Source organism: Neovison vison, chromosome X (genome assembly GCF_020171115.1).
Source record: "Neovison vison isolate M4711 chromosome X, ASM_NN_V1, whole genome shotgun sequence".
NCBI lineage: Eukaryota > Metazoa > Chordata > Mammalia > Carnivora > Mustelidae > Neogale > Neogale vison.
Window position 1 is genome coordinate 117,337,723 of NC_058105.1, and position 25,054 is coordinate 117,362,776.

Genomic DNA, 25,054 nt, shown 5'->3' on the forward strand with positions numbered 1-25,054 from the left:
AAAGAGAAGCAGAAAGCATGTTTTGAAGAACACAGGTTCAAGTCAGACATATTTGGATGAAATTGCCTCTGCTACAGCCTAGCTGGGTAATCTGAGCAAATTATTTTCTCTCTGAGCCCATCTGATCAAATGTTTAGGAAAATATCTACCTCACACAGGTATTGTGAGAACACACACACACACATCTATCCATGCAAATGAATTATTTACTATAGTATCTGGTCTTCAGTAAGGCTCAATAAATACTACATTATAATTTAATTATTATAAAGACTACCCAAAAGAGAGACCACTCCCAAAACAGGACCTTAATTAGAACTGTTTCCAACACAAATGTTTCTAAGAGCTTATTTCAAAATGTTGACAATCAATTTCAAAGACCTGAATGGGCTAGATCCTTTATTTTAACCTTGTAAGTAATTTTCTGTTAATTCCGAAATCTTAATTGTCTAAATGTTATCAGGTTCTTTAGGTAGAAACTCCTCACTCAGCTCTCATACCCACTGAAAGAACTGCACCCAACTTCATATCTCAGTATTATGAAGTAAATGTACAAACTTGAATGAGAAATGAGGCCAAACCTTTGAGTAATCTAGCCATCATGCGCTGCTGTATATGAAGGAAACATTCTAGAAATTATCAATAATTTAAATCCAAACACAAAAATGATGCATTGTCAATAAAACATTTCTAATGTTGAGTTTAAGATTGAATTAGAAAACCCTCCCAAACAGAAAGTTTAAACTTAGTCTTTTAATTGCAGTGTTTTCCTAAGTTGCAATATGTGACCCAATTGACAACATCAGATGATAAAGAACCTTTGAGATTCTATCTCCTCCTCTACCAAGGAATTTGATGCTACAAACAAATAAAACAACCTTTGGAATCAAAAACAATCAAATTCTGAGTAAACAGCCTTTTACTATGTAGAAAGTAACTCCACACTTAAAATTTTGCTATTCTCATACCAAAGTTAAGGGTTATCTAAAAGATTTCCCTCACATTTTGGGTCTGTGTATATGGGTGGTTTCTTCTAAATGCCTTATTATTTGGTATCAATTTATCACATGAAAAAGTCTTGTCTCCACATTTACTGCCAAAAATAAAGCACTAAGCTAACCTACCTTCTCAAACCTAGAAGAAATAAAAGAGATAACTACAAGTTATCAAAATGGAAGGGGAAAAAAAGGTGAACTTTTAACAGACGTTTATTTTCTTGGTTCACTTCCTTACAAATTTCCTACACCCATATTCTTAGATATAGCTGAATTTTCTATCACAAAGTAAACTGAAACACAAATCATAATGAAAGGTTAAATTTCTGCAACAGAAGCCACTGTCATTTCCAACAATGCAACTATTGTTGAGAGTCTCTCACAGATTCTTGGACACAGTGGTTAAGCAAGACTGGGGGGGGAGGCATACTTGAAGGAATTTCTCCACTTCTGTATTTTAGTTTGTAATGGAACAATACTGCACCTTCAAAGTAGAAGTACCATGTAAAATCTGGTTCTCATTAAATGACTTCCTTAACCCCATGCAACATATCTGGAACAGAATACAACTGATTCGCAATCAGTCAACCTTCTATTACTCATCTATGCGAGATGGCCCTGCAATTTCCCTCCATGGGAGCCTTTTCTTCTAAAACCCCGGGGAATACTGTAGATGCCACACTCTGATTTAAATGACTGCAAGAAAATTGCAGTGAAAATAATGGCAGATTTAGTCTGGGGAACTTGCATAAGTCTCAAAAACCTGAAATAAGGGGTAAAAAAAACCCTTCCACAAGCCCCTAAATCATGTCTAAATTATAAATCTGACCAGGAAAAAAGAAATTCTCTCTGGAGAAAGAATGTTTATTTCTAATGTTTTTTAACATATCAAGTTTTGTTTTAAAAAAAAATTAATCTTAGGAAACATGCCACATCAGCAAACCTAGAATACAAGACGCACATATATATACACACACATGCATCAAATTAATCACTGCATTATGTTTAAAAGGCAAGACAATTCAACAAGATTTGACACTCGAGTTGAAGACCCTCCAAACTCTTCTGAAATGGTCGATTATTTAACACTCTCGGAATGATTAACTTTATTTAGCATGCCTCTTTTGGAATTTTATTATTTAATACAGCCAAACCGATTTTTTTTTTCATCTTAATTAGGTTTCCTTGTACTTGCGAAATGCTCAGCATACACTGTGCTGGCAGCTTTAGTTCTGCAGCTTCTTTCTTCTGGCTCGTTCCCCCCTCACCCAACCCCCCAACCCCCCCACCCTGAAAAAAAAGATTTCCTTCCCAAATGTTCTCTTCTCTGCATTTGTCAACAGAAACACCCACTGGTGGTGTCAAACTGGTAATACTGCTGCAGGCTTCCTTACTCCTGTTCCAGCGTGAACGCCAAAAATGCTCAAACCTAAAATAGTACTTTTAATAAAGAAATTAGAAAAATTGCTAAGATACTCAAGTACCATGTTCTCAAAAAGAGGCACACCTTTTAAAAATATGTATTATTCATGAACTGTAATTGGGTTGCTAAATATAAGATTATACTACCCCCCAACACTAAACACACAAGTAAACATAGGTTCTTCACATTTTGCAATTAAAATGTTTTAAAACACTTAAGTTTAAAAAAATTTACATCTAAATGTAGTTCACATAGAATTCCGAATAGCCTCCGTAAAGATGCCTTTTTTGTAACCCAACAGCAAGAAAGGCGCAAGCTGGAAATGTTACCTAAAACGACAATCCTATTCTATACATATTTACGTCTCCCGTTCCAGCCAAAAGCTCTCAGACAAATTAATTTGTGTAATCTCTTACATTAACTACATAACCATTACGTCCAAACAAACCTAGTTCAGATTCACAGACGGAAATTATTCTGTGTCTGCAATACTTTCTAAAATCAGCCTAAATTTCAGCCAATTAAAATAGATTGTGTTAACAGAACACTGATCTGCAACTACTTAAATATCACAGCATCCGCCCCTAATCTCGCTGTGGAGATACTAAGGTCAGGCATCAGTGCTTTAACACTCAAGTGAAGCGAAGAAAGAAAAAGGAAAAAAAAAAAAAAAATCCTCAAGGAAGATCTGCCTTTACACAGAAATACGTTCGGGTTATTTTTCCCTCAACGTGGGCATAAAACGTGTCAATGCGAGAAGGACCTGTTCGTTTGGAAATGGTTCCAAACCCCAGGATTTCATTTCTATGAGGGTCCAAAGGCTACGAAGGTCTGGGAAGCGGCCAATTTCTGCTTCTCCCCACTATGCCAGTCGGGAACTTCACAGCAACGCCTGAAACTTGTTGGGAGGAGGCTGGAAGAGATGCGGGGCAGACGGTGGGTCGTTCGCCCACCCTCGCGGGCAGCCAAGGTCAGTCAGCAGGGCCCGGGCTCCGGCCCCGGCTCGCAGCCCCCGGCGGGTCCCGGACTCCCTCCGAACTCGGGCTGGGGGCTCCGCCGCACAGGCTCCTCCTCGGCGCCGGCGGGAAGGGGCTTCCCTCGCCGCAAGCCCGGGGGAGCTCTCGCCGCGGGGGCGGCGGGGCGGGGACGCCGCAGACCCGCTGCTGAGGGGAGCACCGCTTGGCTGCCGCGACCCGCCGCCCCTCCTCATATCCTCTCGTCTCCCCACGCCCCAAAATTCAGACCCAAACTCTCGCCGGGGAAGCCCTTCCACTGGCGCAATGGGGCACTGAGGAGGGGCCACTCCAAGCTGGAGCACCCTCGCCGCGTCGCCCTGTTCTGGGGGAACCTGCGCCGCCGCCCCTTCTCACGTCTGCCCGGGGGGACCGGGTGGGTCCCCTGTCTCAGAAGAAGATGGGTGGCGCGAAACCGATGTGGGGCACAAAGATCTGATGGGCGGGTGGCGGCTCAACTACTCACCCAGCCGAGTCCCCCACCTCCAGCTGGGGACCCCACAGCTCCTGAAGCCGCCGTCGCCGATTTACCTTTCCCAGTGGCACGGACAACTAATGGAAACCTCCGGCCCCGCCCTCTCGCCGAAGCGAACGCACAGCCTAATTTGCTAACTGGCCCGCCCTGGCCGTCCCGTTCGGGCCAATAAAGAAGCTTCGAACGCCCAGCCAGGTCCCGCCCCTGCCCCGCCCACTTCTGGTAGAAACCAATGCGGAAAGAGCGCTCGTCCTCGAGCTCGGGCCCGCGCGCCCCGCCTGTGCCGCTCGTGCTCGGCCCCAGAAGTCTAAGAGGGCTGGCTTCTTGTATAAGCTCGCCCGCGCGCGCTCACGCGCGCGCCGCATCCCCTCGCGGGCCAGGTTTGGTTGTCCAGCCAGACCCCAGCAACCTGGGCTGGGAAGCTGGGAGGGGCGGGGCCCGAGCCTCGAGCGGTCGCGGGGAGGGGTTTGCGGGGGGAGGGTAGGAGGGGAGGGGGAGGGGCGGGGAAGATCGTGACTAAGAAAGGGGTGGCTGCGGGGGGTGGAGGGCCAAAGAGGCCCGGGAATCCGCCTCTCACTGCGGAAAAAAAAGGGGAATCCTGCCTGCGGCACAGCTATCCTGGCCTCCCTCCAGAGGGACACGTGCGGGGGGGCCGGGAGGGGTGGGTCGTGGAAGAGCGCAGAGAACACTTTTGGGGTGGGAGCCGAGGCACTACTTGGAAATAAAGGATGGAGGACGGTTTATCTCTGTCTTTGGTAAAAATGATATCGAAGTCCATTGCAGCTTCTGCCCAACTGTTGGCAGCTGTTCGTGCACACTCACACGCGCACATATACACACATTCACACATAAGCTCATCCATCAGCCTGCGGTCCCTTGGGTGAATTTGGAGCAAAGAACCAGTAGCCTGAGGATTCCTTACACAGCAGCTGGATGCATGCAAAAGGCTGTTGCAGCAGAGGCATCAACCCACAGTTCAGGTCCAATGCTCCGCCACACAAGATTCCCCAGCTGGCAATGAAGTCATCCACCCGACCAGCAGAAATGTAAAGATCATAACACCTACCAAGGATCAGGTTTCCAATGAGGATAAGGAGATGATGAAATGGAAAGGGATACATTTCCAATGCCACTTTTTGAAAATTAAGAAAAATAATCATCTTGTTTAAAGGCATTGTGGACAAATCTCTGTAAAGCTGCATAGTAATTTCCACTTAAAGCAAAGAGGGAAAATGGGGTTTTTTCTGGTTTGGGAAAAGCACAGAAAAGCAGTCTATGAGGTCATAGCAGCCACCAAATGAGAAATAAGCAGTACTGTGCAGTAATGGGAAATAGATACCTTGGATTAAATCCACTTAATCTATTCCTGTCGTGAATCTGGTAACAATATATAACAACATGCTGGGTTTGGCCACTTGTGGTGCCAAGACACTAGGGTTTTCTTTTTCATAGCATGGTGAATATTTGATGAGGAAATGAAGGTGCCTGTTTTCCCTTCAGCTTTTCAGGAAGCATATTAGAAAAATTTTCAGGTAGGAACAGTGAATTAGCAGTGAGGGGAAAATGGAGTCAGAGCCAACAGCAGATCTCTGCAGAGTCTCCTGCCTCCTCCAGATGCAAAGTAACAGTGCCGTGACCTAGAGCATCACCCAAGTGGAGCCAGAATTCCTGGGCCAATCGTGCCGTTTTCATCCCTGTGTGTTAGCACCTTCGAGCATGACTTCTGAATCAAATGAAGAATGGTTTATCCATATAGACTGAGAAAAACCAGTAACTGAATATTCATTGATACAGGTCCAGTTTAGTTTTAAGTGGTAATATTAGATGTTTTATAATGTGCCCCCCCCATATATGTAACCATGACCTTCCACTTAGGGACATTTACTTTGATCTGGTTTTGAGGACTTGGTGAAGGGTTTCTTGGAACCACATCCAGTTCGGTTCATGGCAATATTGATCAAAAGTATATATTTTCTAGGCCAGTAAGAGTTAAAAAGTACCACTGCCATTTAACTGAGCTCTTTTCTTATGTAGAAAGAACACTAATACTTAACCACTGAATGAATGCCTGCTCTGTGCCAAGAATTTTACATACATTTAGAGCTGCCAGATAAAATACAGGAGGCCTGTTAAATTTGAATTTCAGATAAGCAGTAAGTAACTTTTTAGTGTAAGTATGTATTTTTATCCTGGATACATGTGGAACAAGGGTAGAAGACTAAATAAGCTTTCTAATCATTGTCCAAAAAATCATTTTTGGAATTGCCCCTCTGGGCCCAGACCTCATAACAAAATTGGAATCTGGGAGAAAAGCTTAAGAACCAAATCAGTGTGTCCCTGTGTAGTGTTTGTAGAAAGAGGTGCCCATACTTACACTGAAAAATCTTTTGCTTTTTATCTGAAATTCAAATTTAACTGGGAATCCTGTATTTTTTTATTTGGTAAATCTGGCAACCCTACATATATTATCTCTGAGGCTCATGATTCTCTGAAATATCTTCTGTTAGGTCACCTTTTTCTAGATGAAGCAATAGCTTCAGAGGTTCTCCGGCATCTATTTGTTTCATCCTCCTTCTAATAGAACCCCAACTGTGTTCAGGTATCCACACTGCCAGGGTGGAAAGTGTTTATCAGTCAATCAGTGACTAAGTCCCAATTAGACTAAAGGAAAGGACTTAACATCCTATGATTTGAGGGAAACATATTCCTTTCTACCCTGCTGGATGAACAAGGAAGCAAGAACCTGAGTTGCCTCTGGCAGCCATTTTGTGATTGGAAAACCAAACTTTGGTCAAAGTCCGTACACTACATAAGGCAGAGTTGAAAAATAGAAAAAAGAAGCAAACAAAAAACCTGGGTTCTTGATGACAACTCCGAGTTGCTTAATTAAACAAATTCTGCCCTTGCCTTGCATTTAAGACCGTTTGAGTCAAGGTTTCTGTTAGATGCCTCAAGACTATCCCACTACATAGCTCATGTGTGCTACTCATTATTGGTCTCAGTAATAAATGAATAAATGTCCAGCAAGATGTAAGACAATGTGGGGCGCCTGGTGGCTCAGTGGGTTGAAGCCTCTGCCTTCGGCTCAGGTCATGATCCTGGGATCCTGGTATTGAGCCCGGCATGGGGTGGGGGTGGGGGGGTCTCTGCTCAGCAGGGAGCCTGCTTCCTCCTCTCTCTCTCTGCCTGCCTCTCTCCCGATTTGTGATCTCTGTCTGTCAAATAAAATAAATAAAATCTTTAAAAAAAAAAAAAGATGGGGACGCCTGGGTGGCTCAGTTGGTTGGACGACTGCCTCCGGCTCAGGGCGTGATCCTGGAGTCCCGGGATCGAGTCCCACATCAGGCTCCCAGCTCCATGGGGAGTCTGCTTCGCTCTCTGACCTTCTCCTCGCTCATTCTCTCTCTCACTGTCTCTCTCTCTCAAATAAATAAATAAAATCTTTAAAAAAAAAAAAAGATGTAAGACATTGTTATTCTGGCTACACATTGGACAGGTCTGGAAGACTAAATAAACCTTCTAATCATTGCCAAAAAGCATTTATGTTAATACTTACCTGGCAGAGAAGATACCAAGATCACGAGGGTGGTTCTCTCGGGGCGAGTCTTGTCCACTACACTCAGGTCATTCTGACCCCAGCGATTTCCCCAAATGTGGGAAACTCAACTGCAACTTCTGTTGGTGTGCTGGGGGGTGGGGGTTAGGGGGACTGGCAGTGACACAAAGCATATGTGAAATGCCTGTTGGGCTTAGACCTCATAATGCAATCAAGATCTAGGAGAAAAAACTTAAAAATCAAATCAATGTGTAAATTTTTTAAAGATTTTATTTATTTATTTTGACAGAGAGAGAGAGAAAGAGTGAGAGCACAAGCAGGGATAGTGGGAGAGGGAGAAGTAGGCTCCCCACTGAGTAGGGAGCCAGATGGGGAGCTTAATCCCAGGACCCTGGGATCATGACCCAAGCAGAAGGCAGATGCTTAACCAACTGAGCCACCTAGGCCCCCCATTGTGTAAATTTGTAGGTTTTGTAGGAAGAGGTGAGCCTTAGTTATTCCTTGGCCCTGCTCAGAGCTTAAACCAGACTGTCACATCTTACATGTTTTCATTTAAAGTTCATGCCATTTGGGAAAATGTCATTTTAGAAACGCGAATCCAGTACCTTATTTTAAACTATTAAAACCTCTACCCTATCCTCCAGGCACTAAGTTTAACCACAAACAGTGTGGAAAGAACAGAAATGTCAGCCTCAAAAGACCCAAGAGGGAAAACCACACCAGAATAGAATACCATACGAAAGTGGATGGTTAGCAAAGCAGTGTAGTTAAGTGTAGTTAAGTGGCCAAAACCATAGACATATAGTTATGTCCCTGGACAAATTGTTCAACTTCTCTGTGCCTCAGTTTCTTCCTGTATAAAATGGGTAGATGATGATAATAATAGTTCTCACCATGGGACACCTGGTTGGCTCAGTCGGTTGAGCAGTTGAGTGTCTGCCTTTGGCTCAGGTCATATTCCCAAGGTCCTGGGATTGAGCCTTGCATCGGGCTTTCTGCTCAGCAAGGAGCCTGCTTCCCCTTCTCTCTCCACCTACCTCTCTGCCTACTTGTGATCTCTCTCTCTCTCTCTCTCTCTGTCAAATAAATAAATAAAATCTTTAAAAAAGAAAAAAATACTCAGCTGTTGCTGAGCAGTATCAGTTCTGGGGGTGGTATAAACATGAAGCAGTTTACTTTTCTCAATCACTACTTTGAACCATGTATTTTTTTATGTATAAATGAAATATAATGTCCCATTAGTTTCAGGTGTGCGTCATAGTGATATATATTTTATACACTGTGAAATGATCACCTCAATAAGTCTAGTTAGCCTCTGTCAATGTACGGTTAATACAATATTACTAACTGTGATACACACACACCCTCACATATATTTCCTATGCTGTATAAGACATCACCATAACTTATGTATTTTATAACTGGAAGTTTATACTTCTTAATCTCCTTCACCTATTTCACCTAAGAACCATGGGTTTTTTGTGGGTTTTTTCTTTTCTTTTTTTTTTTTAAGATTTTGTTTATTTATTTATTTGACAGAGAGAGATCACAGATAGGCAGAGAGGCAGGACAGAGAGAGAGGGGGAAGCAGGCTCCCTGCTGAGCAGAGAGCTCGATGCGGGGCTCGATCCCAGGACCCTGGGATCATGACCTGAGTCGAAGGCAGAGGCTTTAACCCACTGAGCCACCCAGGCGCCCCTTTTTCTTTTTTTTTTTTTAAAAGATTTTATTTATTTATTTGACAGAGATCACAAGTAGGCAGAGAGGCAGACAGAGAGAGAGGAAAGGAAGTAGGCTCCCCGCTGAGCAGAGAGCCCGACGCGGGGCTCAGGGCTTGATCCCAGGACCCTGGGATCATGACCTAAGCCAAAGGCAGAGGCTTTAACCCACTGAGCCACCCAGGCACCCCTAGAACCATGTTTGTTTGTTTGTTTGTTTGTTTTAAGATTTTATCTATTTATTCGACAGACAAAGATCACAAGTAGGCAGAGAGGCAGAGAGGGGGGTGGGGGAAGCAGGCTCCCTGATGAGCAGAGAGCCTGTGTCGGGATTCCAGGACCCCGAGATCACAACCCGAGCTGAAGGCAGAGGCTTTAACCCACTGAGCCACCCAGGCGCCCCAAAAACCATGTTTTTATGGCAAATTTGCCCTTCATGTCCCTTTTCATCTTGCACAGTTTTTCTGACTTTATAGTCTTTTTCTGCTATTGAAAATCAATCCAGGGCGCCTTCTTAGGTCATGACCCTCTATGCCTTCTGTAGGCATTTGCCTCTAGCCCCTCATCTTGACTGTAGTTGACCTTTGTGTAGAGGGCATCTGAATGACAAGTGTAAATCCTCCTTCCAGTTCCCATCCCCAGAACCACTACCCACAGCCTGTAGCTGTCACTTCTCCAACAGAAGCCCTCCTAAGTGGAGGCAACAGGAAAAATCTCTCTCAAGATACTTTACCCATTTGTCAACAGCACACCAAAAACAAGCCAGAATCTCCCAAGGTTAACTAAATAAAAGTGAGAGTTCCGATAACTCAAAGGACGACTCCAGCATCCTGAAAGCATGTTTCCATGTTTAGTGCCTGGATCTGAATAACAGTTTCACTGGTTCAAGTAGTGTGTGACCTTGAAGTTACTCTCTCTGTGTCTTGGTCTCCTCATCTGGAGTAGGGGAATAATAACAAGGTTTTATGAGGATTAAGGTAGGGTTAGATGAGTTCATGTATATAAGGTGCTTGAAGCAGTTCTGGCTCAAGAAACTGATCGATAAATGCTAATTGCTATCATCATACACCAGGCATTGTGTATATATCATCTCCTTTAATCCTCGTATTGACTCAATGAGTGATGTCTTAGTTTGGGTCTCCCCAAAGGCAGACCCTGAGACAGTGATGTGAGTGTAAGTAGTGTTATTTGAGAGTCGATCCCAAGAAACACCAGAAGATGAGTGGGCTAGTGAGACAGGGAAGAAAAGGAAGCCAGTAAGAGGTGTGTTAGCACGGCACTTAGGCTGTGGGCGCCTGGAGCTCACCAGGATTTGCTGGGGACTGCTGGGAAATGATGTAGAACCTTCTCCCCTTCCAGGAGAGAATACATTAGGGTCTTAAACCAGATGAAACCATATTTCCCTAGCTAAACAACAGTTTATTCATCTTCCTTTAGAAATAATATTAATCAGTGGAACCTGGTTGGCTCAATTAGTTGGGCGACCAACACTTGATTTCAACTTGGATCATGATCTCACACCAGGGGCTTGATCATGAGATCAAGCGCCGTGTTGAGCTCATGCTGAGTATGGAGCCTGCTTGGGATTGTCTCTCTCCCCCTGCCCCTGGGCTCTCCCGCACTCTCTCTCTCTCTAAAAAAAAAAAAAGAAGAAGAAGAAGAACATTAATCAATATTTATTGAGCATTTTACATGGATTATGTCATTTAATCCTCATGATATCCATATAAAGTCATGTAGCAGTTTTAAGATCTCCTCACAAAATTTCCCCCCTACTCCATCCCAAAACGTAAAGCTAAATTCTCCTCCCTTTGTGTGTGGACTACACTTAGTCACTCCTAACAAATAAAATATGGCAGAAGTGATGGTCATAGAGGGTTATGACCTGAGACCAAGTCAAAAAAGGGTTTTACAGCGTCTTCCTTGTTCTCTTGGATCACTTGCTAAGGGGGAAAGCCCGCCTACTGTGGGGACAGTCTCAAAATTCCTTATGGAAAGAACATGGGGTGAGGAACTGAAGCTTCCCATGAACAGCCAGTGAGAAACTGCCAGCTGCCATGTGAGGGCACCATCTGAAAAGCCATTCCTCCAGCCCCAGAGAAGCCCTCAGGTAACTGCAATCCGGAGAGAACCGGAGCCAGAACCAGCTGGCTAAGTCACTCCTGAATTCCTGACCCACAGAAACTATGAGATAACAAATGTTTCTTGTTTTAAGCCACCAAGTGTTAGGGTAATTTGTTACACGGGAATGGGTAACTCATGCAAGTGGATCTTATCTCCATTTTTAGACACAGTTTTAGTAACTTGGCCAAGCTTCCTTGATCAGTAAGCGGTGGAACCAATATGCAGACCAGACAACAGATTCCAGAAACCTAATCCTTAACCACTAAGCTCTACGCTCTAAGCGTTAGAAACCATTTATGTAACGGTGCTATGTGCCAGGAACTTTCCTTACACTATCTCAATTACTCCCACAGCACCTCTGCAGGAAAAACTTTTTCCTGCTTTTCAAACACATCAAGGCAAAGCTACTATGTTCTTATGCGAATTGAGTGGTAAGGATGTGCATGAAGGTAGGCGAGGGAGGCGGCTTTGCTATCCACCTCATTTTCGTCCTTCGCTTACTTGCCTACCTCAAACAGGAGGTGACTTGAGAAGCACTTTAGTAATATCCTTCCCTCAAAAAGTTTTGAAAGTTTAAAATGACAGCAGGGCGCCTGGGTGGTTAAGTTGGTTAAATTCCTGCCTTCGGCTCAGGTCATGATCCCAGGGTTCTGAGATCGAGCCCCGTATCGGGCTCTCTGCAGGAGTCTATCTCTCCCTCTGCCCCACCCCTACTTGCTCTTGCACGCTCTCTCTCTCTCTCAAATAAATAGACAAAATCTTAAAAAATAAAATAAAATGACCGCAAATAATGCCCTTTCCTTGAATACATGCAGATAGACTGATATGTGATATGCAGTATATAGTATTTATCTCAAGATTTTAATTAAAAATGGAAAAATTAAAAACACACACAGCATTTAATTTGTAAAGAAAACAAATGAGTTCATAGAGTCTAAGTATTAAGAAGTAATAAAATGGCTGTGCCTTTCATTTCCTCGCTTTAATATTGGACCCAATTCAATGCAATTTTACAGCCTTTCTATAAGGTACCTTGGAATTCTGGGTTAGTTATGTAAAAACACACACAGTAGAAAACATATTGATCTTGCTTTTTCTCAAATCCATAAAACAATTCTCACTCTCTTAAAATGTTCTAGTACAATAATGAGTCATTGGCAAACATTGGTCTTCTCTGTCTAATTTTATTTGGTGTCTACATGACGGAAAGCAGAGGGTGGGTCAGAAGCAACAGCAGCTCTCCTGGGAAAGTGGAAGAATCTTCCAGCAGGCCTCAGTTACCCAGTTTTGTCACCTGTATTGATCAATGCACCACATTAATGGCTTTCCATTGAAAACAAACATTACGTCTTATTCATTTTTGTTTTGCCAATGCCTTAGGACAGGACCTGATGCTCAAAAAGCATTTGCTCACTGAAGGAATGAAAACAGTGAATGGATCAATGAGTTCCTACATCATTTTGTGCCGTGTTGATAGAGGAAAATTAAGGATTTAGACAGTTACCTAAAGAACAAAAGAAGGATGAACACAAAAGTGGTAGGTAAATGAAGACTGTACCATTTGGAAGAGGCAGGTTGGAATAAAAAAGTGTAGACACTGTAGAGTGAGCCTGATCTACCTACACAATTGTCTCAAGTCAATTTCATTGATTTCATTTCTCTAAAAGAAATTCTTGACCAACTTTACAGATATAAATCCAATATGGTTTCCAACATGCTTAAGGAAATGAAAAGGTACAATGAAAAGAAAATGAAAAATGATAGCTTTTTCACTATCAAGGGACACAATTATCCAGTTCAAAATGTATAAGTTTTTATTACATGCTCAAGCAAAGGCAAAGATACGATCTGAAGTGCATTAAATAATATGCATCACAGAGCACAATCTTTACAGACTTTGTTTCTCCAGCAACTTCTCTACTAAATTCTCATAGATTTCATTTTTAAGACAGTGACAAAAGATCAGGTCCACCTGATTTTATATATTTGTCAAATACAAGATGTATTGAGAAAAAAAGAAAATTGCCCACATTTTTTTTTAATTTTTTATTTGACAGAGAGAGATCACAAGTAGACAGAGAGACAGGCAGAGAGAGAGAGAGAGAGGAGGGAAGCAGGCTCCCTGCTGAGCAGAGAGCCCGATGTGGGGCTTGATCCCAGGACCCTGTGATCATGACCTGGCCGAAAGCAGAGGCTTTAACCCACTGAGCCACCCAGGTGCCCCCCCTTTTTTTGAAAATTGCCCACATTTTTAAGCAGAACTCAAAATATGTGTGCTGACATAAGTCACTTTGTAATCCATTTTTTCAAAAAGGTGGATTTGTGGAGGAATAGAAGGATGGATGCATGGATAGATATGAGATGAAGCAAATAAAGTAAAATGCTAATTGTAGAATCTGGGTGATGGGATGTTCACTGAGTAATTCTTTCAACTTTTATTTTGAGCGTTTTGATTAAAATGTCAGGGAAGGGGCACTTGCGTGGCTCAGTCGGTTAAACGTCCAACTCTTGGTTTTGGCATAGGTCATGATCTCAGGGTCCTGGCATCGAACCCCAAGTCGGGCTCCATGCTGGGCACAGAATCTTTTTTGTCCCTCTTCAACTGCCCCACTCCCTTCTTGCTCTCTCTCTCTTCTAAAATAAATAAAATCTTTTTTATTTTTTATTCTTAAAAAAAATTTTATTTACTTGAGAGAGAGAGCATCAGAGGGGAGAGGGTCAGAGGGAGAAGCAGACTCCCTGCTGAGCAGGGAGCCCGATGTGGGACTTGATCCGAGGACTCCAGGATCATGACCTGAGCTGAAGGCAGTCCCTTAACCAACTGAGCCACCCAGGCACCCCTAAAATAAATAAAATCTTTTTTTAAAAATGTCAGGGAAGGGGCGCCTGGGTGGCTCAGTGGATTAAGCCGCTGCCTTTGGCTCGGGTCGTGATCTCAGGGTCCTGGGATCGAGCCCCGCATCGGGCTCTCTGCTCAGCAGGGAGCCTGCTTCCCTCTCTCTCTCTCTCTGCCTGCCTCTCCATCTACTTGTGATTTCTCTCTGTCAAATAAATAAATAAAATCTTTTTTAAAAATGTCAGGGAAAATACTACTTTGATGGAAATATGTATTTTGCTCTATGATTTCTAGTTCAGTATTTCACTCAAAGTTAGGACCAAATCACTGCTAACCAGTCTTAGTATTCCAGCTTAACTAGGACCAGTTACACACACACACACACACACACACACACACGACATAAATCATTAACTTCCATTGTGATGATAACCCCCAAATAGATACCTACATGTCTACATGTCTGTAGGATTTTCAGCTAAGTCCACCCATCACCTGCACTACGAAACCTTCCAAGAATTGACTTAAAGCTGCCCCAGGTGAGATAGATAGATAGATCTTCTCATTTATTTTATTTCTTATATTTAGGGCTATGCCTACCTGTGTGTTAGTGTCTTCTACAAACCAGACAGAAATAAGAATTATATGGAAGAGTAAACCTAGCTGGATACACTCCAATCCTAGAAAGTTGCTCAGCATATGCCTTTAGGGTACCAGAAAAACAATCTTCCATGCATAAGTTATTTTAAAGAATGTTAGCTTCTGAGGGGTGCCAGGCTGGTTCAGTTGGTAGAGCATGTGACTCTTGATCTCTGGGTTGTGAGTTCAAGCCCCTTGTTTGAAGTAGATCTTACTTAAAAAAAAAAAAAATGTTAGCTTCTGAGATGTTATAGCTACCAAGTCTAAAGGGGGTAGTTGGGGAAAAAAAGATCATGAGGACAAATAGAGGGGCACCTGCCTGGCTCCATTGGTAGAGCGCGAAACTCTTGATCTCGGGCTTGTGGATATGAGCCCCAGATTGGGTGCAGACATTACTGAAAAATAAAATCTCAAAAAAAGAGAAGACAAATAGAAAACAATCTTTAAATGTGGGAAATTGAGGGTATGAAGGATAATAAATGATCCCTGTGGCAAACTGTATTTTCCAAAGATGGTGGCTGCAACATTACCACTCATCCCACATGTTGTTCTTGCAACGTGACTTTGACACTCTTCCCTTAGAGAAGTCGGGGTGGGGGGCGGTCTTTGTCCCCTTCCCTTGAACTTTGGCTGGCTTGTAATTGTGGTGAAAATGACACTGTGTGATTTCCGAGGCCAGGTTTCAAAACGCAATATAGCTTCTGCCTGGTTCTTTTGGGGAGTTGTTGTTGTTGTTTTTTAACTTTTTTTTTTTTTGAGATTTTATTTATTTATTTAACAGAGAGACACAAGTAGGCAGAGAGGCAGGCAGAGAGAGAGGGGGAAGCAGGCTCCCTGCTGAGCAGAGAGCCCGATGCGGGACTCGATTCCAGGACCCTGAGATCATGACCTGAGCCGAAGGCAGCGGCTTAACCCACTGAGCCACCCAGGCGCCCCGAAAGGAAGTCTTTTGGGGAGTTTATTGAGTTTATTATTTTTATCCAGCTACACTGTTGTGGGAAAGCCCAAGCCACCCTATGGAGATGGAGAGGAACTTATGCCCAGTTTAAGCTCACCCAGCTGATTCTGCCTGAACTAGGTGACAGCCAGTCTACACCAAGCCCTACTCAAACTGAGACTGATAATCCAAACAAATCACTGGAAGCCACTGCGTCTGGGGGTAGCTCGTTATACATCAGTAGGAGGCAAAGATTGCAACCACCTGACATCTATCAATAATCTAACTATTTCACTTAAACCGATTTTGCTAGTCTTTTACATATGGAATCTTTTTTTTTTTTTTTTTTGTGAAAATTGCTAGCAAATGGTCAGGTTGGCTTGAGCTCATCCATCCAACGAAGATTAATGAGAGCCTGTGATATAGAAAACACCGTACTTATCACAGTGGGGCCACATAAATGGAGCAGTCAATCATCATAAGCTATATTTTCCTTATTATTTCTCCTCCAAACTGCTAATAAGCACGGACTTAATCAAAAAAGTAATTGTGAGAAAAGATAGAAAAGTCCGTTACTTTCCTGATTTATAAGCAAGGCAATCAACTCCTGAAGACATCACATAGCCTAACCAGATAAAAACGAAAGTCGTTTATTTTCTAACTAACCAGTTTCACGGGTGTGTGTAAAAGATAAAACTTCAAAACTTTGTGGAGAGGAGATTACAAGGTGTCTTGTCTGTTCACTGGCTTCCAAGCAGAAGCAAAAGAATACCTAATGAAACATATCAACTAAATGGTTGCAATATCTCACTCCCCTTTGGAAACGTTATCTATTATGAATGCATTTACACAAGGTAAGATCAAGGAATTAATTGCATTCGTATTAGGGGTCCCAACTTCCCTTTCCTGCTCCTTTTTCCAAGCTCCACATCATCCCAGATTTAGTACCCCTGTGTATTCTCCTATCCTCTCCCTTTCAAAAGTAGCTCTGGGAAAAACACCTAATGAATTTTTTTTTCTTTTTTAAGATTTATTTATTTATTTGAGAGAGAGAGTGAATGAGAGACAACATAAGCCAGGGGAGAGGCAGAGGGAAAGGGAGCCCAATTCGGGACTCAATCCCCGGACCCTGGGATCATGACCCCAGCCAAAGACAGACGATCAACCAACTGAGCCTCCCAGGAACCCCAGCAAAGGTTTTTTTTTTTTTTTTAAAGACATGGGCAGGGGCGCCTGGATGGCTCAGTGGGTTAAAGCCTCTGCTTTCAGCTTGGGTCATGATCCCAGGATTCTGGGATTGAGCCCCACTTTGGAGTCTGCTCTGTTCTCTGCCATTCTTTGCTCAGTGGGGAGCCTGCCCCCCCCACCCCCCGCCTGCCTCTCTGACTACTTGTGACGTCTGTCAAATATATAAATAAAATCTTAAAAAAAAAAAAAGACATGGGCAAACTATGATGTAATGTTTGGTGAAAAAAAGCAAAATTTATGTGATGGTAATAATGGCCATTTGGGGGGCGATTGCCACGTATAGGAATTTTACATACATTATGTCATTTCACAACATTTTATTTTATTTTACTTTATTTTATTTTATTTTTTCATTTCACGACATTTAAAAAAAAAGATTTTATTTATTTGACACAGTGAAAGAGCATGAGCACAGCAGGGAGAGCAGCAGACAGAGGTAGAGGGAGAAGCAGGCTCCCACTGAGCAGGAAGCTGGATGCTGATCTCAATCCCAGGACCAAGTCATCATGACCCAAGCCCAAGGCAGATGCTTCATGACTGAGCCACCCAGGCGTCCCTCATTGAGCAACATAATAATTCTTACAGAAACCCTGTGGGACTGGTGTTATCTTCACATCACAGGTGAGAAAGTGAAGCCTTTAAGAAAGTTTAAGTTTCATGAACATATGAGTTCACAAAGGAAAGTCTTTATTTTTCTTTTCCCCCCTCATATTCTCAGGGCTACATAATAGTTATTTTCTGAAGGAATGAAAGCTTCCTCACTAACAAGAAACAGAGACAGAATTCAAAACAAGAGTTCATGTGCTTAATCACAACACACAGCTGCCTCTCAGAAGCGCAGCGTGAACTCAACTATGGGGAAAAAATATTTGTTTATATAAAGATTAGAGGGGTGCTTGTGAAGCTCAGTTGTTACATGTCTGCCTTCAGCTCGGGTCGTGATCCCGCGGTCCTGGGATGGAGCCCCGCGTCAGGTTCCTTGCTAGGTGGGAAGCCTTCTTCTCCCTCTCCTACTCACCCTGCTTATGTTTCCTCTCTCACTGTCTCTCTCTGTCAAATAAGTAAATAAAATCTTTAAAAAAAAAAGGATTGGCAGAGCATCCCACACCCTATAAAGTGCGCGATCACAACTCCCCACTGTCCCCCCAAGTTCCCAGATCTGCCCCAGCCCCATTTATCAGCCTGCCCCTGACCACTTACTGGTGTTGCACACCTCTGTTCCTGATACAGAAGCTCCATCTGCACCTTGATATTAGGAAAGTGATCATTTCCACTGCCCTGCAGGTGGGGAGGAGAGAAGAGGAGGATCTATAGGGAGATTAATCCCTGGTATTCCAAGTCGGAATCTTCAACACATTTTTCCACAGACACACTGCTGTCATAAACCAGTATTTGGGTTCTATGATACTACTGTGCTTCTGGAACATTGATTAAATGTGCTTTTCCAACCTGACCTGGGCCCTTAATCAACCTCTACAATTCTGTCTCTTAAGAGAAAATGCCATTGATTTAAAAATAAAATTTGGGGATGCCTGAGTGGCTCAGTCCATAAAGCATGCAACTCTGGATCTCAGGGTTGTGAGTTCAAACCCCAAGCTAGGGCACAGAGCTTACTTAAAAAAACACACAGTTAGGGGCGCCTGGATGGCTCAGTGGGTTAAGGGTCTGCCTTCAGGTCAGGTCATGATCTCAGGGTCCTGGGATTGAGCCCCTCATCAGGCTCCCTGCCCAGGGGCAGAGTCTGCTTCTCCCTCTGCCTGCTGCTCCCCCTTGCTTGTGCTCTCTGACAAATAAATAAATAAATAAATAAAATCTTCAAAGAATAAAAAATAAATAAATAAAGTTGGGAGAAAACCTCTTTGTGAGTTGAAGCCTCTCCTCCTTCTCCTCCTCTTTCTCTCACACACACATTTATGCATATTAAGCATTAATCAAAGGTTATAACCCTTGCAAGTTTCTAAAAATATGAGTTTCAGATAATACAAATTAAATTCTTTCATCCATTCATTAAGTTGCTGTAAATTCCTACAGACTGGGAGAATGTACAATGAAGGAAAGCTGTGTACCACCCTTGTGGCACCGTGCTCACGGGACACCCTGGTGCCCCCAGCCTGCTCTGAGCTCTGCAGCTCACCAGCCAGACAAGTAAATTCACTTCTTTAAGTCTGGCTTTCCTCATTTTTTTTTTTTTTTTAAGATTTGTTCATTTATTTGACAGAGAGGGAGTATGAGCTGGGGGAGAGGCAGACGGACAGAAATCCTCAAGCAGACTCCCCACTGAGCCCAGAGCCTGAGGCGGGACTCGATCTCATGACCTTGAGATCATGACCTGAGCTGAAACCAAGAGTCAGATGCTTAACTGCCTGAGCCACCCCAAGTGTCCCTAAATCTTGCTTTCCTCATAATTTCACCTTCCTCAGATTAGTTACAGTTCAGAAAATATCAGGTTATGGGACACCTGCCTGGCCCCGTCGATGGAGCACGCGACTCTTGATCTCAGGGCCATGAGTTCCAGCCCCATGGAACTGGTGGGTGCAGTGATAACTGAAAAATAAATAAACCTAAAAAGAAAAGTGTCAGGCTTTATTACCATAATGCGACTGCCAGTGAAATGACAGCAAGCAGGCCTGTATTAACTCAGCAACTGAAAAAGATTTCTTTGCCTCTATTTCAGATTAAATATGTCAAATTGGGGAAAAGAATTAGTCATAGTTAAACAATTTGAGGGAACAGTGGTGCAAAACTGACACCATTTGGGAAATCCTGTCTCTATTTAATGTTTAATTTCTTTTTTTTTCTTCTTTTTTTTCCTTTGCATTTTGTCTGCTGAAAGCATCCAGTTGTAGTGATGTCTGTTATTCAAATACCTAAGTCATAAAAATGTGCAAATCATAGGCAAAAACCCTGACCTCACACCTTCTTTCCAGTTTTGCGCACCTTGCTTCTTTTTTTTTTTTTTTTTAAGATTTTATTTATTTATTTGACAGAGAGAACGGTCACAAGTAGGCAGAGAGGAAGGCAGAGAGGGGGGCAGGAAGCAGTCTCCCCGCCGAGCAGAGAGCCCGATGTGGGGCTCGATCCCAGGACCCTGAGATCATGACCAGAGCCGAAGGCAGAGGCTTCCGAAAGGCCACCCAGGCGCCCCACCTTGCTTCTTTTTTAACCCACAGAAAAGTTAACACCCCGTACAATCCGGTCTACACAGAGTGACGACGTTCAAAGCAGCACAGCCCAGCCTCCAAACATAACTAGACTTCACTAGAGTCCCTAGAGCATGACAAATCAGGCCCAATTTGCGACCCTCACAATACTAATAATCTAGTTTTCTTCTCCCCATCATTTGCAACATCTCTCCCATCATGCAAGTGCCGTGGATTCTTTCTTTCATTTTTTAAAAAAGATTTTATTTATTTATTTGAGAAAGAGCAAAAGAGAGAAAGAGATAGCGAGAGAGAGCATGAGTGGGGGCATAGGGAGAAGCAGGCTCCCTGCTGAGCTGGGCGCCTGATGCCGGGCTCCAACCCAGGACCCAAGATCACAACCTGAGCTGAAGGCTGACACTTAACTGACTGAGCCAGGCAGACACTCCCCATGGATTATTTCAATTCCTCATTCTCCGCTTCTTCTTCTTTTTTTTTTTTAATAAGCTCTATGGCCAATGTATGCCCAATGCTTGAATTCATGACCCCGAGATTGAGAGTCATATGCTCTGCTGACTGAGCCAGCCAGGTGACCAAAACCTGGCTCTTTTGGCCACAGCCAGCTGGTGCCTATGACTGGGCCCCAGTGTACTTCATGTCTCCTCACTCGTGCCTCTTCTCGTCACAGAAATGCTCACACCACTTCCCATGAGACTCAGTCGTCAGAGCGTGGAGTTACAACACTGTGTCCCTTCAAGAGAGGTACGGCCTCTCCCACTGTACTTCCTAGCGGGATCACCAAACAATACCATAAACTGAGAGGCTTGAACCACAGAAATGTATTATCAGACAGCTCTAGAGTCTAGAAGTCTGAGATCCTTCTCATCTCAGATTTGTTCTTTCTGAAAGCTGTGAGGGAGAATCTGTTCCTCCCTCTTCCCTAGCTCCTGGTGGGTTGCTGGCCAGTCTTTGGCTTTCCTTAGTTTGCAGATGTGTCATCCCAATCTTTCTTCACACGGCACTCTCCCTGTGTGAGTGTCTGTGTCCAAATTTCCCTTTTTATAAGGACACTAGTCACATTGGATTTGGGGCCCATCATACTCCACCATGATCTCATCTTAACTAATTCTGTCTGCAATGACCCTATTTCCAAATAAGGTCACATTCTGAGGTTATGGGGGGGGGTAAGATTTCAACATATGAAAGGGGGGTGCGGTGGATACAGTTCACTGACAGCTTAGCCAGACTGAGGTGGAAGGTAAAGTGTGGGGCCTTGGGAGGCTGGGTGCAAGGGGGGCAAACAGGTTTAGAGAGTCTGGGACCTGGCCCAGGTTCCTGTTTGGAACAACACGGGTTATGGAGAGCCAGAGGGACAAATGTAGTCAGAGTCACTGGAGAGTCCACTGGAAAGATCAAATATAGACAGTTGTTCCAAAGGCCAGGACAGGATCTAGATGGTTTTGAAAGCTAAGAGTTATGAATCAGAGGGAGTCTGAACTGGGATGAAATAAATAAATAAATAAATATAGATTCAGGAACTTTAGAACAATAGACTTGGCAGAAGGTCTGCATGAGGCTTAGGTATTAGCAATTAGCGGATTCATGAATTCATGAATTCAAGTCCCACGCTGGGTGTAGAGCCCACTTTTATTTTTTATTTTTTTTAAAGATTTTATTTATTTATTTGACAGACAGAGATCACAAGTAGGCAGAGAGGCAGGCAGAGAGAAAGGAAGGGAAGCAGGCTCCCTGCTGAGCAGAGAACCTGAGGTGGGTCTCAATCCCAGACCCTGGGATCACAACCTGAGCTGAAGGCAGAGGCTTTAACCCCCTGAGCCACCCAGGTGCCCCTACTAGAGCCTACTTTTAAAAAAGGAAAGAAAAAGGCATCTCTTCAAAAGCTTTCCTCTTGCTTCAAGTGCCCAGTTCTACTTACCTCTCTTATCCCCAACTCATGTCCTGAGGGTTGCTGGAGGGGAGGGGGGGTGCGAGGGATGGGGGGGCTGGATTATGGACAGTGGGAGGGTATGTACTATGGTGAGTGCTGTGAATTGTGTAAGACTGATGAACCATAGACCTGTACCCCTGAAACAAATAATACATTATGTGTTAATAAGAAAAAAGAACACTTTGTTATAAAGAACACTGTTAAGACAATTAGTGAAATTTACATTTGAACGATGCATTAGATAAGGCATTGTGTCAATATTAAATTTCCTGAATTTGATGATTGTGATATGGTTACAGACTGAAATAATTACTATTTTTAGGAGAGTATACATATGTATTGAGAGGAGAAGGTGATGATGTTTATCATTTAGTCTCCAGCATTGAGCAAAAAATATATATATGTTTATATATGAACATCAATAAGTATAATGTGTATATTATTAAGTGTTTTATATATACATATACTTGAAGAAAGAGATGAAACACATAGGGCCTCATGCTAACAATGGCTGGATCTGGGGGAAAAGAAGTCAGGAGTTCGCTGTCATATTTACGCAACATTTTTTTATAGTTTTGAAATTTTTTCAAAATAAAAATTTAATTAAAGAAAACACAGAAGAACCAGACTCCACTCCAGGTGAGGTCAGTAAGTCATTTAGCTTCCATGCAGTTCTTCTGGAATAGAATTTCTCGATAGAATCACTTGAGGTGAAGGCATTTGTTTAACCCTTTCTTAGGCATACAAGGACAATACAAATGCATATACCTTTTTCAGTTCATGCATGAAAACTTCAAGGATTCAGCAAAGGATCAGTTTAAATAATAATATGTTTGGCATGACCACTTTCTCAACTAATTACCGTTAATTGCTAGTTAAGAAGATTTTTAGTGCTTCCAAAGAAATTAAAAAAAAATGTTTTGGGGGTGCCTGGGTGGCTCAGTGGGTTAAGCCCCTGCCTTTGGCTCAAGTCATGATCTCAGGGTCCTGGGATCAAGCCCCACATCGGACTCTCTGCTTGGCGGGGAGCCTGCTTCCTCCTCTCACTCTCTCTGCCTGCCTCTGTCTACTTGTGATCTCTGTCAAATAAATAAATAAAGTCTAAAAAAAAAAAGTTTTTAATAAAAGAAAGGCAAACTCCTTCCCTTGGCCCTCATGATTTAAATCTTTCCCGCCCTCTTCTTGTTTATCAGCGCTGCAAGTTTCCTTCCCCTTCCAGCTCTTGAAACATACATCAATTCTTTCCTCTGCTGTTCAATTTCAAGAAGCTCTTCACTATTCAGGAAAAGCCTCTCACTCTTTCCTCTAGTTACCATCCCATTTCTCTCTGATCCCTACTGCTCTGCTTCTTGAACAACTAGTCAATCCTCCTTGCTTCTCTGCTGAAAATATCCTGGTGCAGACAGAATGAAACTCTGGAGACAAAGTAGGAGTGACACGTGGAGCCAGAGGTTATGTAAAAATCTGATTCAACTCAATAAATATTAACTACATTAGTCACTGTGTTAGGCCCCCAGAATACAAATGGAATCAAATATGGCAGGTTTAGCAATTGGCTTAAGGTCACGGATAGTAACCAGTAACCGAAGGAGCTGGGATTTAACCCCGGGTGTGTAACTCTAGAATCTTCTTTAGAGGGACTTATTTGATGTCCAATAGAGGGGCAAGAATTGCGCTGTGGGGTTACAGAGGAAGACACGCCTAATCGTTAGTGTCATTTCCACACAGGAGAGAAATGAGAGAGCTGATAAGATGATAATTTCCCGAGAGAATTAAAGATTGGTCAAGAGTCAAAGATCCTGGGTGCCTGCTACTTGCCAGAGCAGACAGAAAGCTAGGGAGCACTAGAAACCCTCTGGACTCAGTTCTGACCTGCCCAAAGGATGCTAGGTGGGCAAGCAATTGTCAAAGCCAATGCAAACCTGATTCTCCTCTTTGTGGGTCAGCATGGCCACACCCTTTGCCTCATCTGCTTCTCCGTTTGCTGCGGTTGAATCGCATTCTTTGTCCCTGGTTCCTTGTATCTTCCTACCCTTTATTCTCCAAGAAAAGGCCTTGGGTGCATCCAAGCGTATACAATCCTGTGGCTTCTAAGACGGTGACTAAATCTGACTCTGCAGCTTTGACTTGCCTCCAACACCACCGCCCCCCGCCTCGCCCCCCAGTCCTAAATCTCCTGCGAATGCCCAGGCCACTTAGATGCCACTTTAGGTTCAAAATGTATACATGTGAACTTCTTTTTTTTTTTTTTTTTTTTTAAGATTTTATTTATTTATTTGACAGAGAGAGGTTACAAGTAGGCAGAGAGAGAGAGGAGGAAGCAGGCTCCCTGCTGAGCAGAGAGCCCGATGCGGGACTCGATCCCAGGACCCTGAGATCATGACCCGAGCCGAAGGCAGCGGCTTAATCCACTGAGCCACCCAGGCGCCCCTACATGTGAACTTCTAATCTTCCCAAACCTGCTTGCCCCTCCCAATGCCACTTACTGTCCTCTAAGAGCATCACTATTCTGCCAACCCTTGGAGCCCTCTTCAATTTCTCTTTAGTCTTCTGGACACAATTGCAAAGGGTTCTATCAGAGATTTCCAAGTTTCTTTTTCTTTTTTTCCCCCATTTTCCCTCCGGCTGCGGTCCCAGTTCAGGCCATTCCCTCCACATATCTTTCAACAATGACTTTGACTTCTCAATAATTTCTCTTGCCTGTATCTGTCTCTCCCCTTCAGTCCACCCTGTGTGGAGTTGCCAAGCTGATCTGCCTAAATCACAGCTTGGATCCTGTCACTGCTTAGCTAAGAAAAGCTAGGACTGCCCACGCTCCACAAAGAAAGATCCAGGCTCCTCAAGGGACTTTCGAGGCCTTTTGCAGGCTGCTTTTTGCCTGGAAGTTGGAGGCATGAGAAGAATGATCCAGATGGGGAGAAACTTCAGGCTTACCAGAGTCCTGCTCCAACCAGCTCACCAACCTGGACCAGAAGTGCAGACCCACCCACCGCTCTGCTGGC

At 43.4% G+C, this 25,054-nt stretch overlaps 1 protein-coding gene and 2 pseudogenes across 4 annotated transcripts in view; 2 read left to right on the plus strand and 1 right to left on the minus strand.

Annotated features, from left to right (window-relative positions):
- Nucleotides 1–3,979, minus strand: part of CDKL5 (cyclin dependent kinase like 5) — a 206,227-nt gene extending 202,248 nt beyond the window's left edge. For 3 of the 4 annotated variants that reach the window (XM_044235916.1, XM_044235915.1, XM_044235914.1), the window contains exon 1: nt 3,898–3,979. The gene's annotated coding sequence lies outside the window, so the exon portion shown is untranslated. The remainder of the gene's footprint in view (nt 1–3,897) is intronic. The other variant, XM_044235917.1, reaches the window with a different exon arrangement.
- A 159-nt stretch (nt 3,980–4,138) lies between these two features.
- The window catches only part of LOC122896709, a 41,197-nt pseudogene continuing 20,281 nt past the window's right edge, over nt 4,139–25,054 (plus strand).
- LOC122897705 lies at nt 7,455–7,594 on the plus strand (annotated as a pseudogene).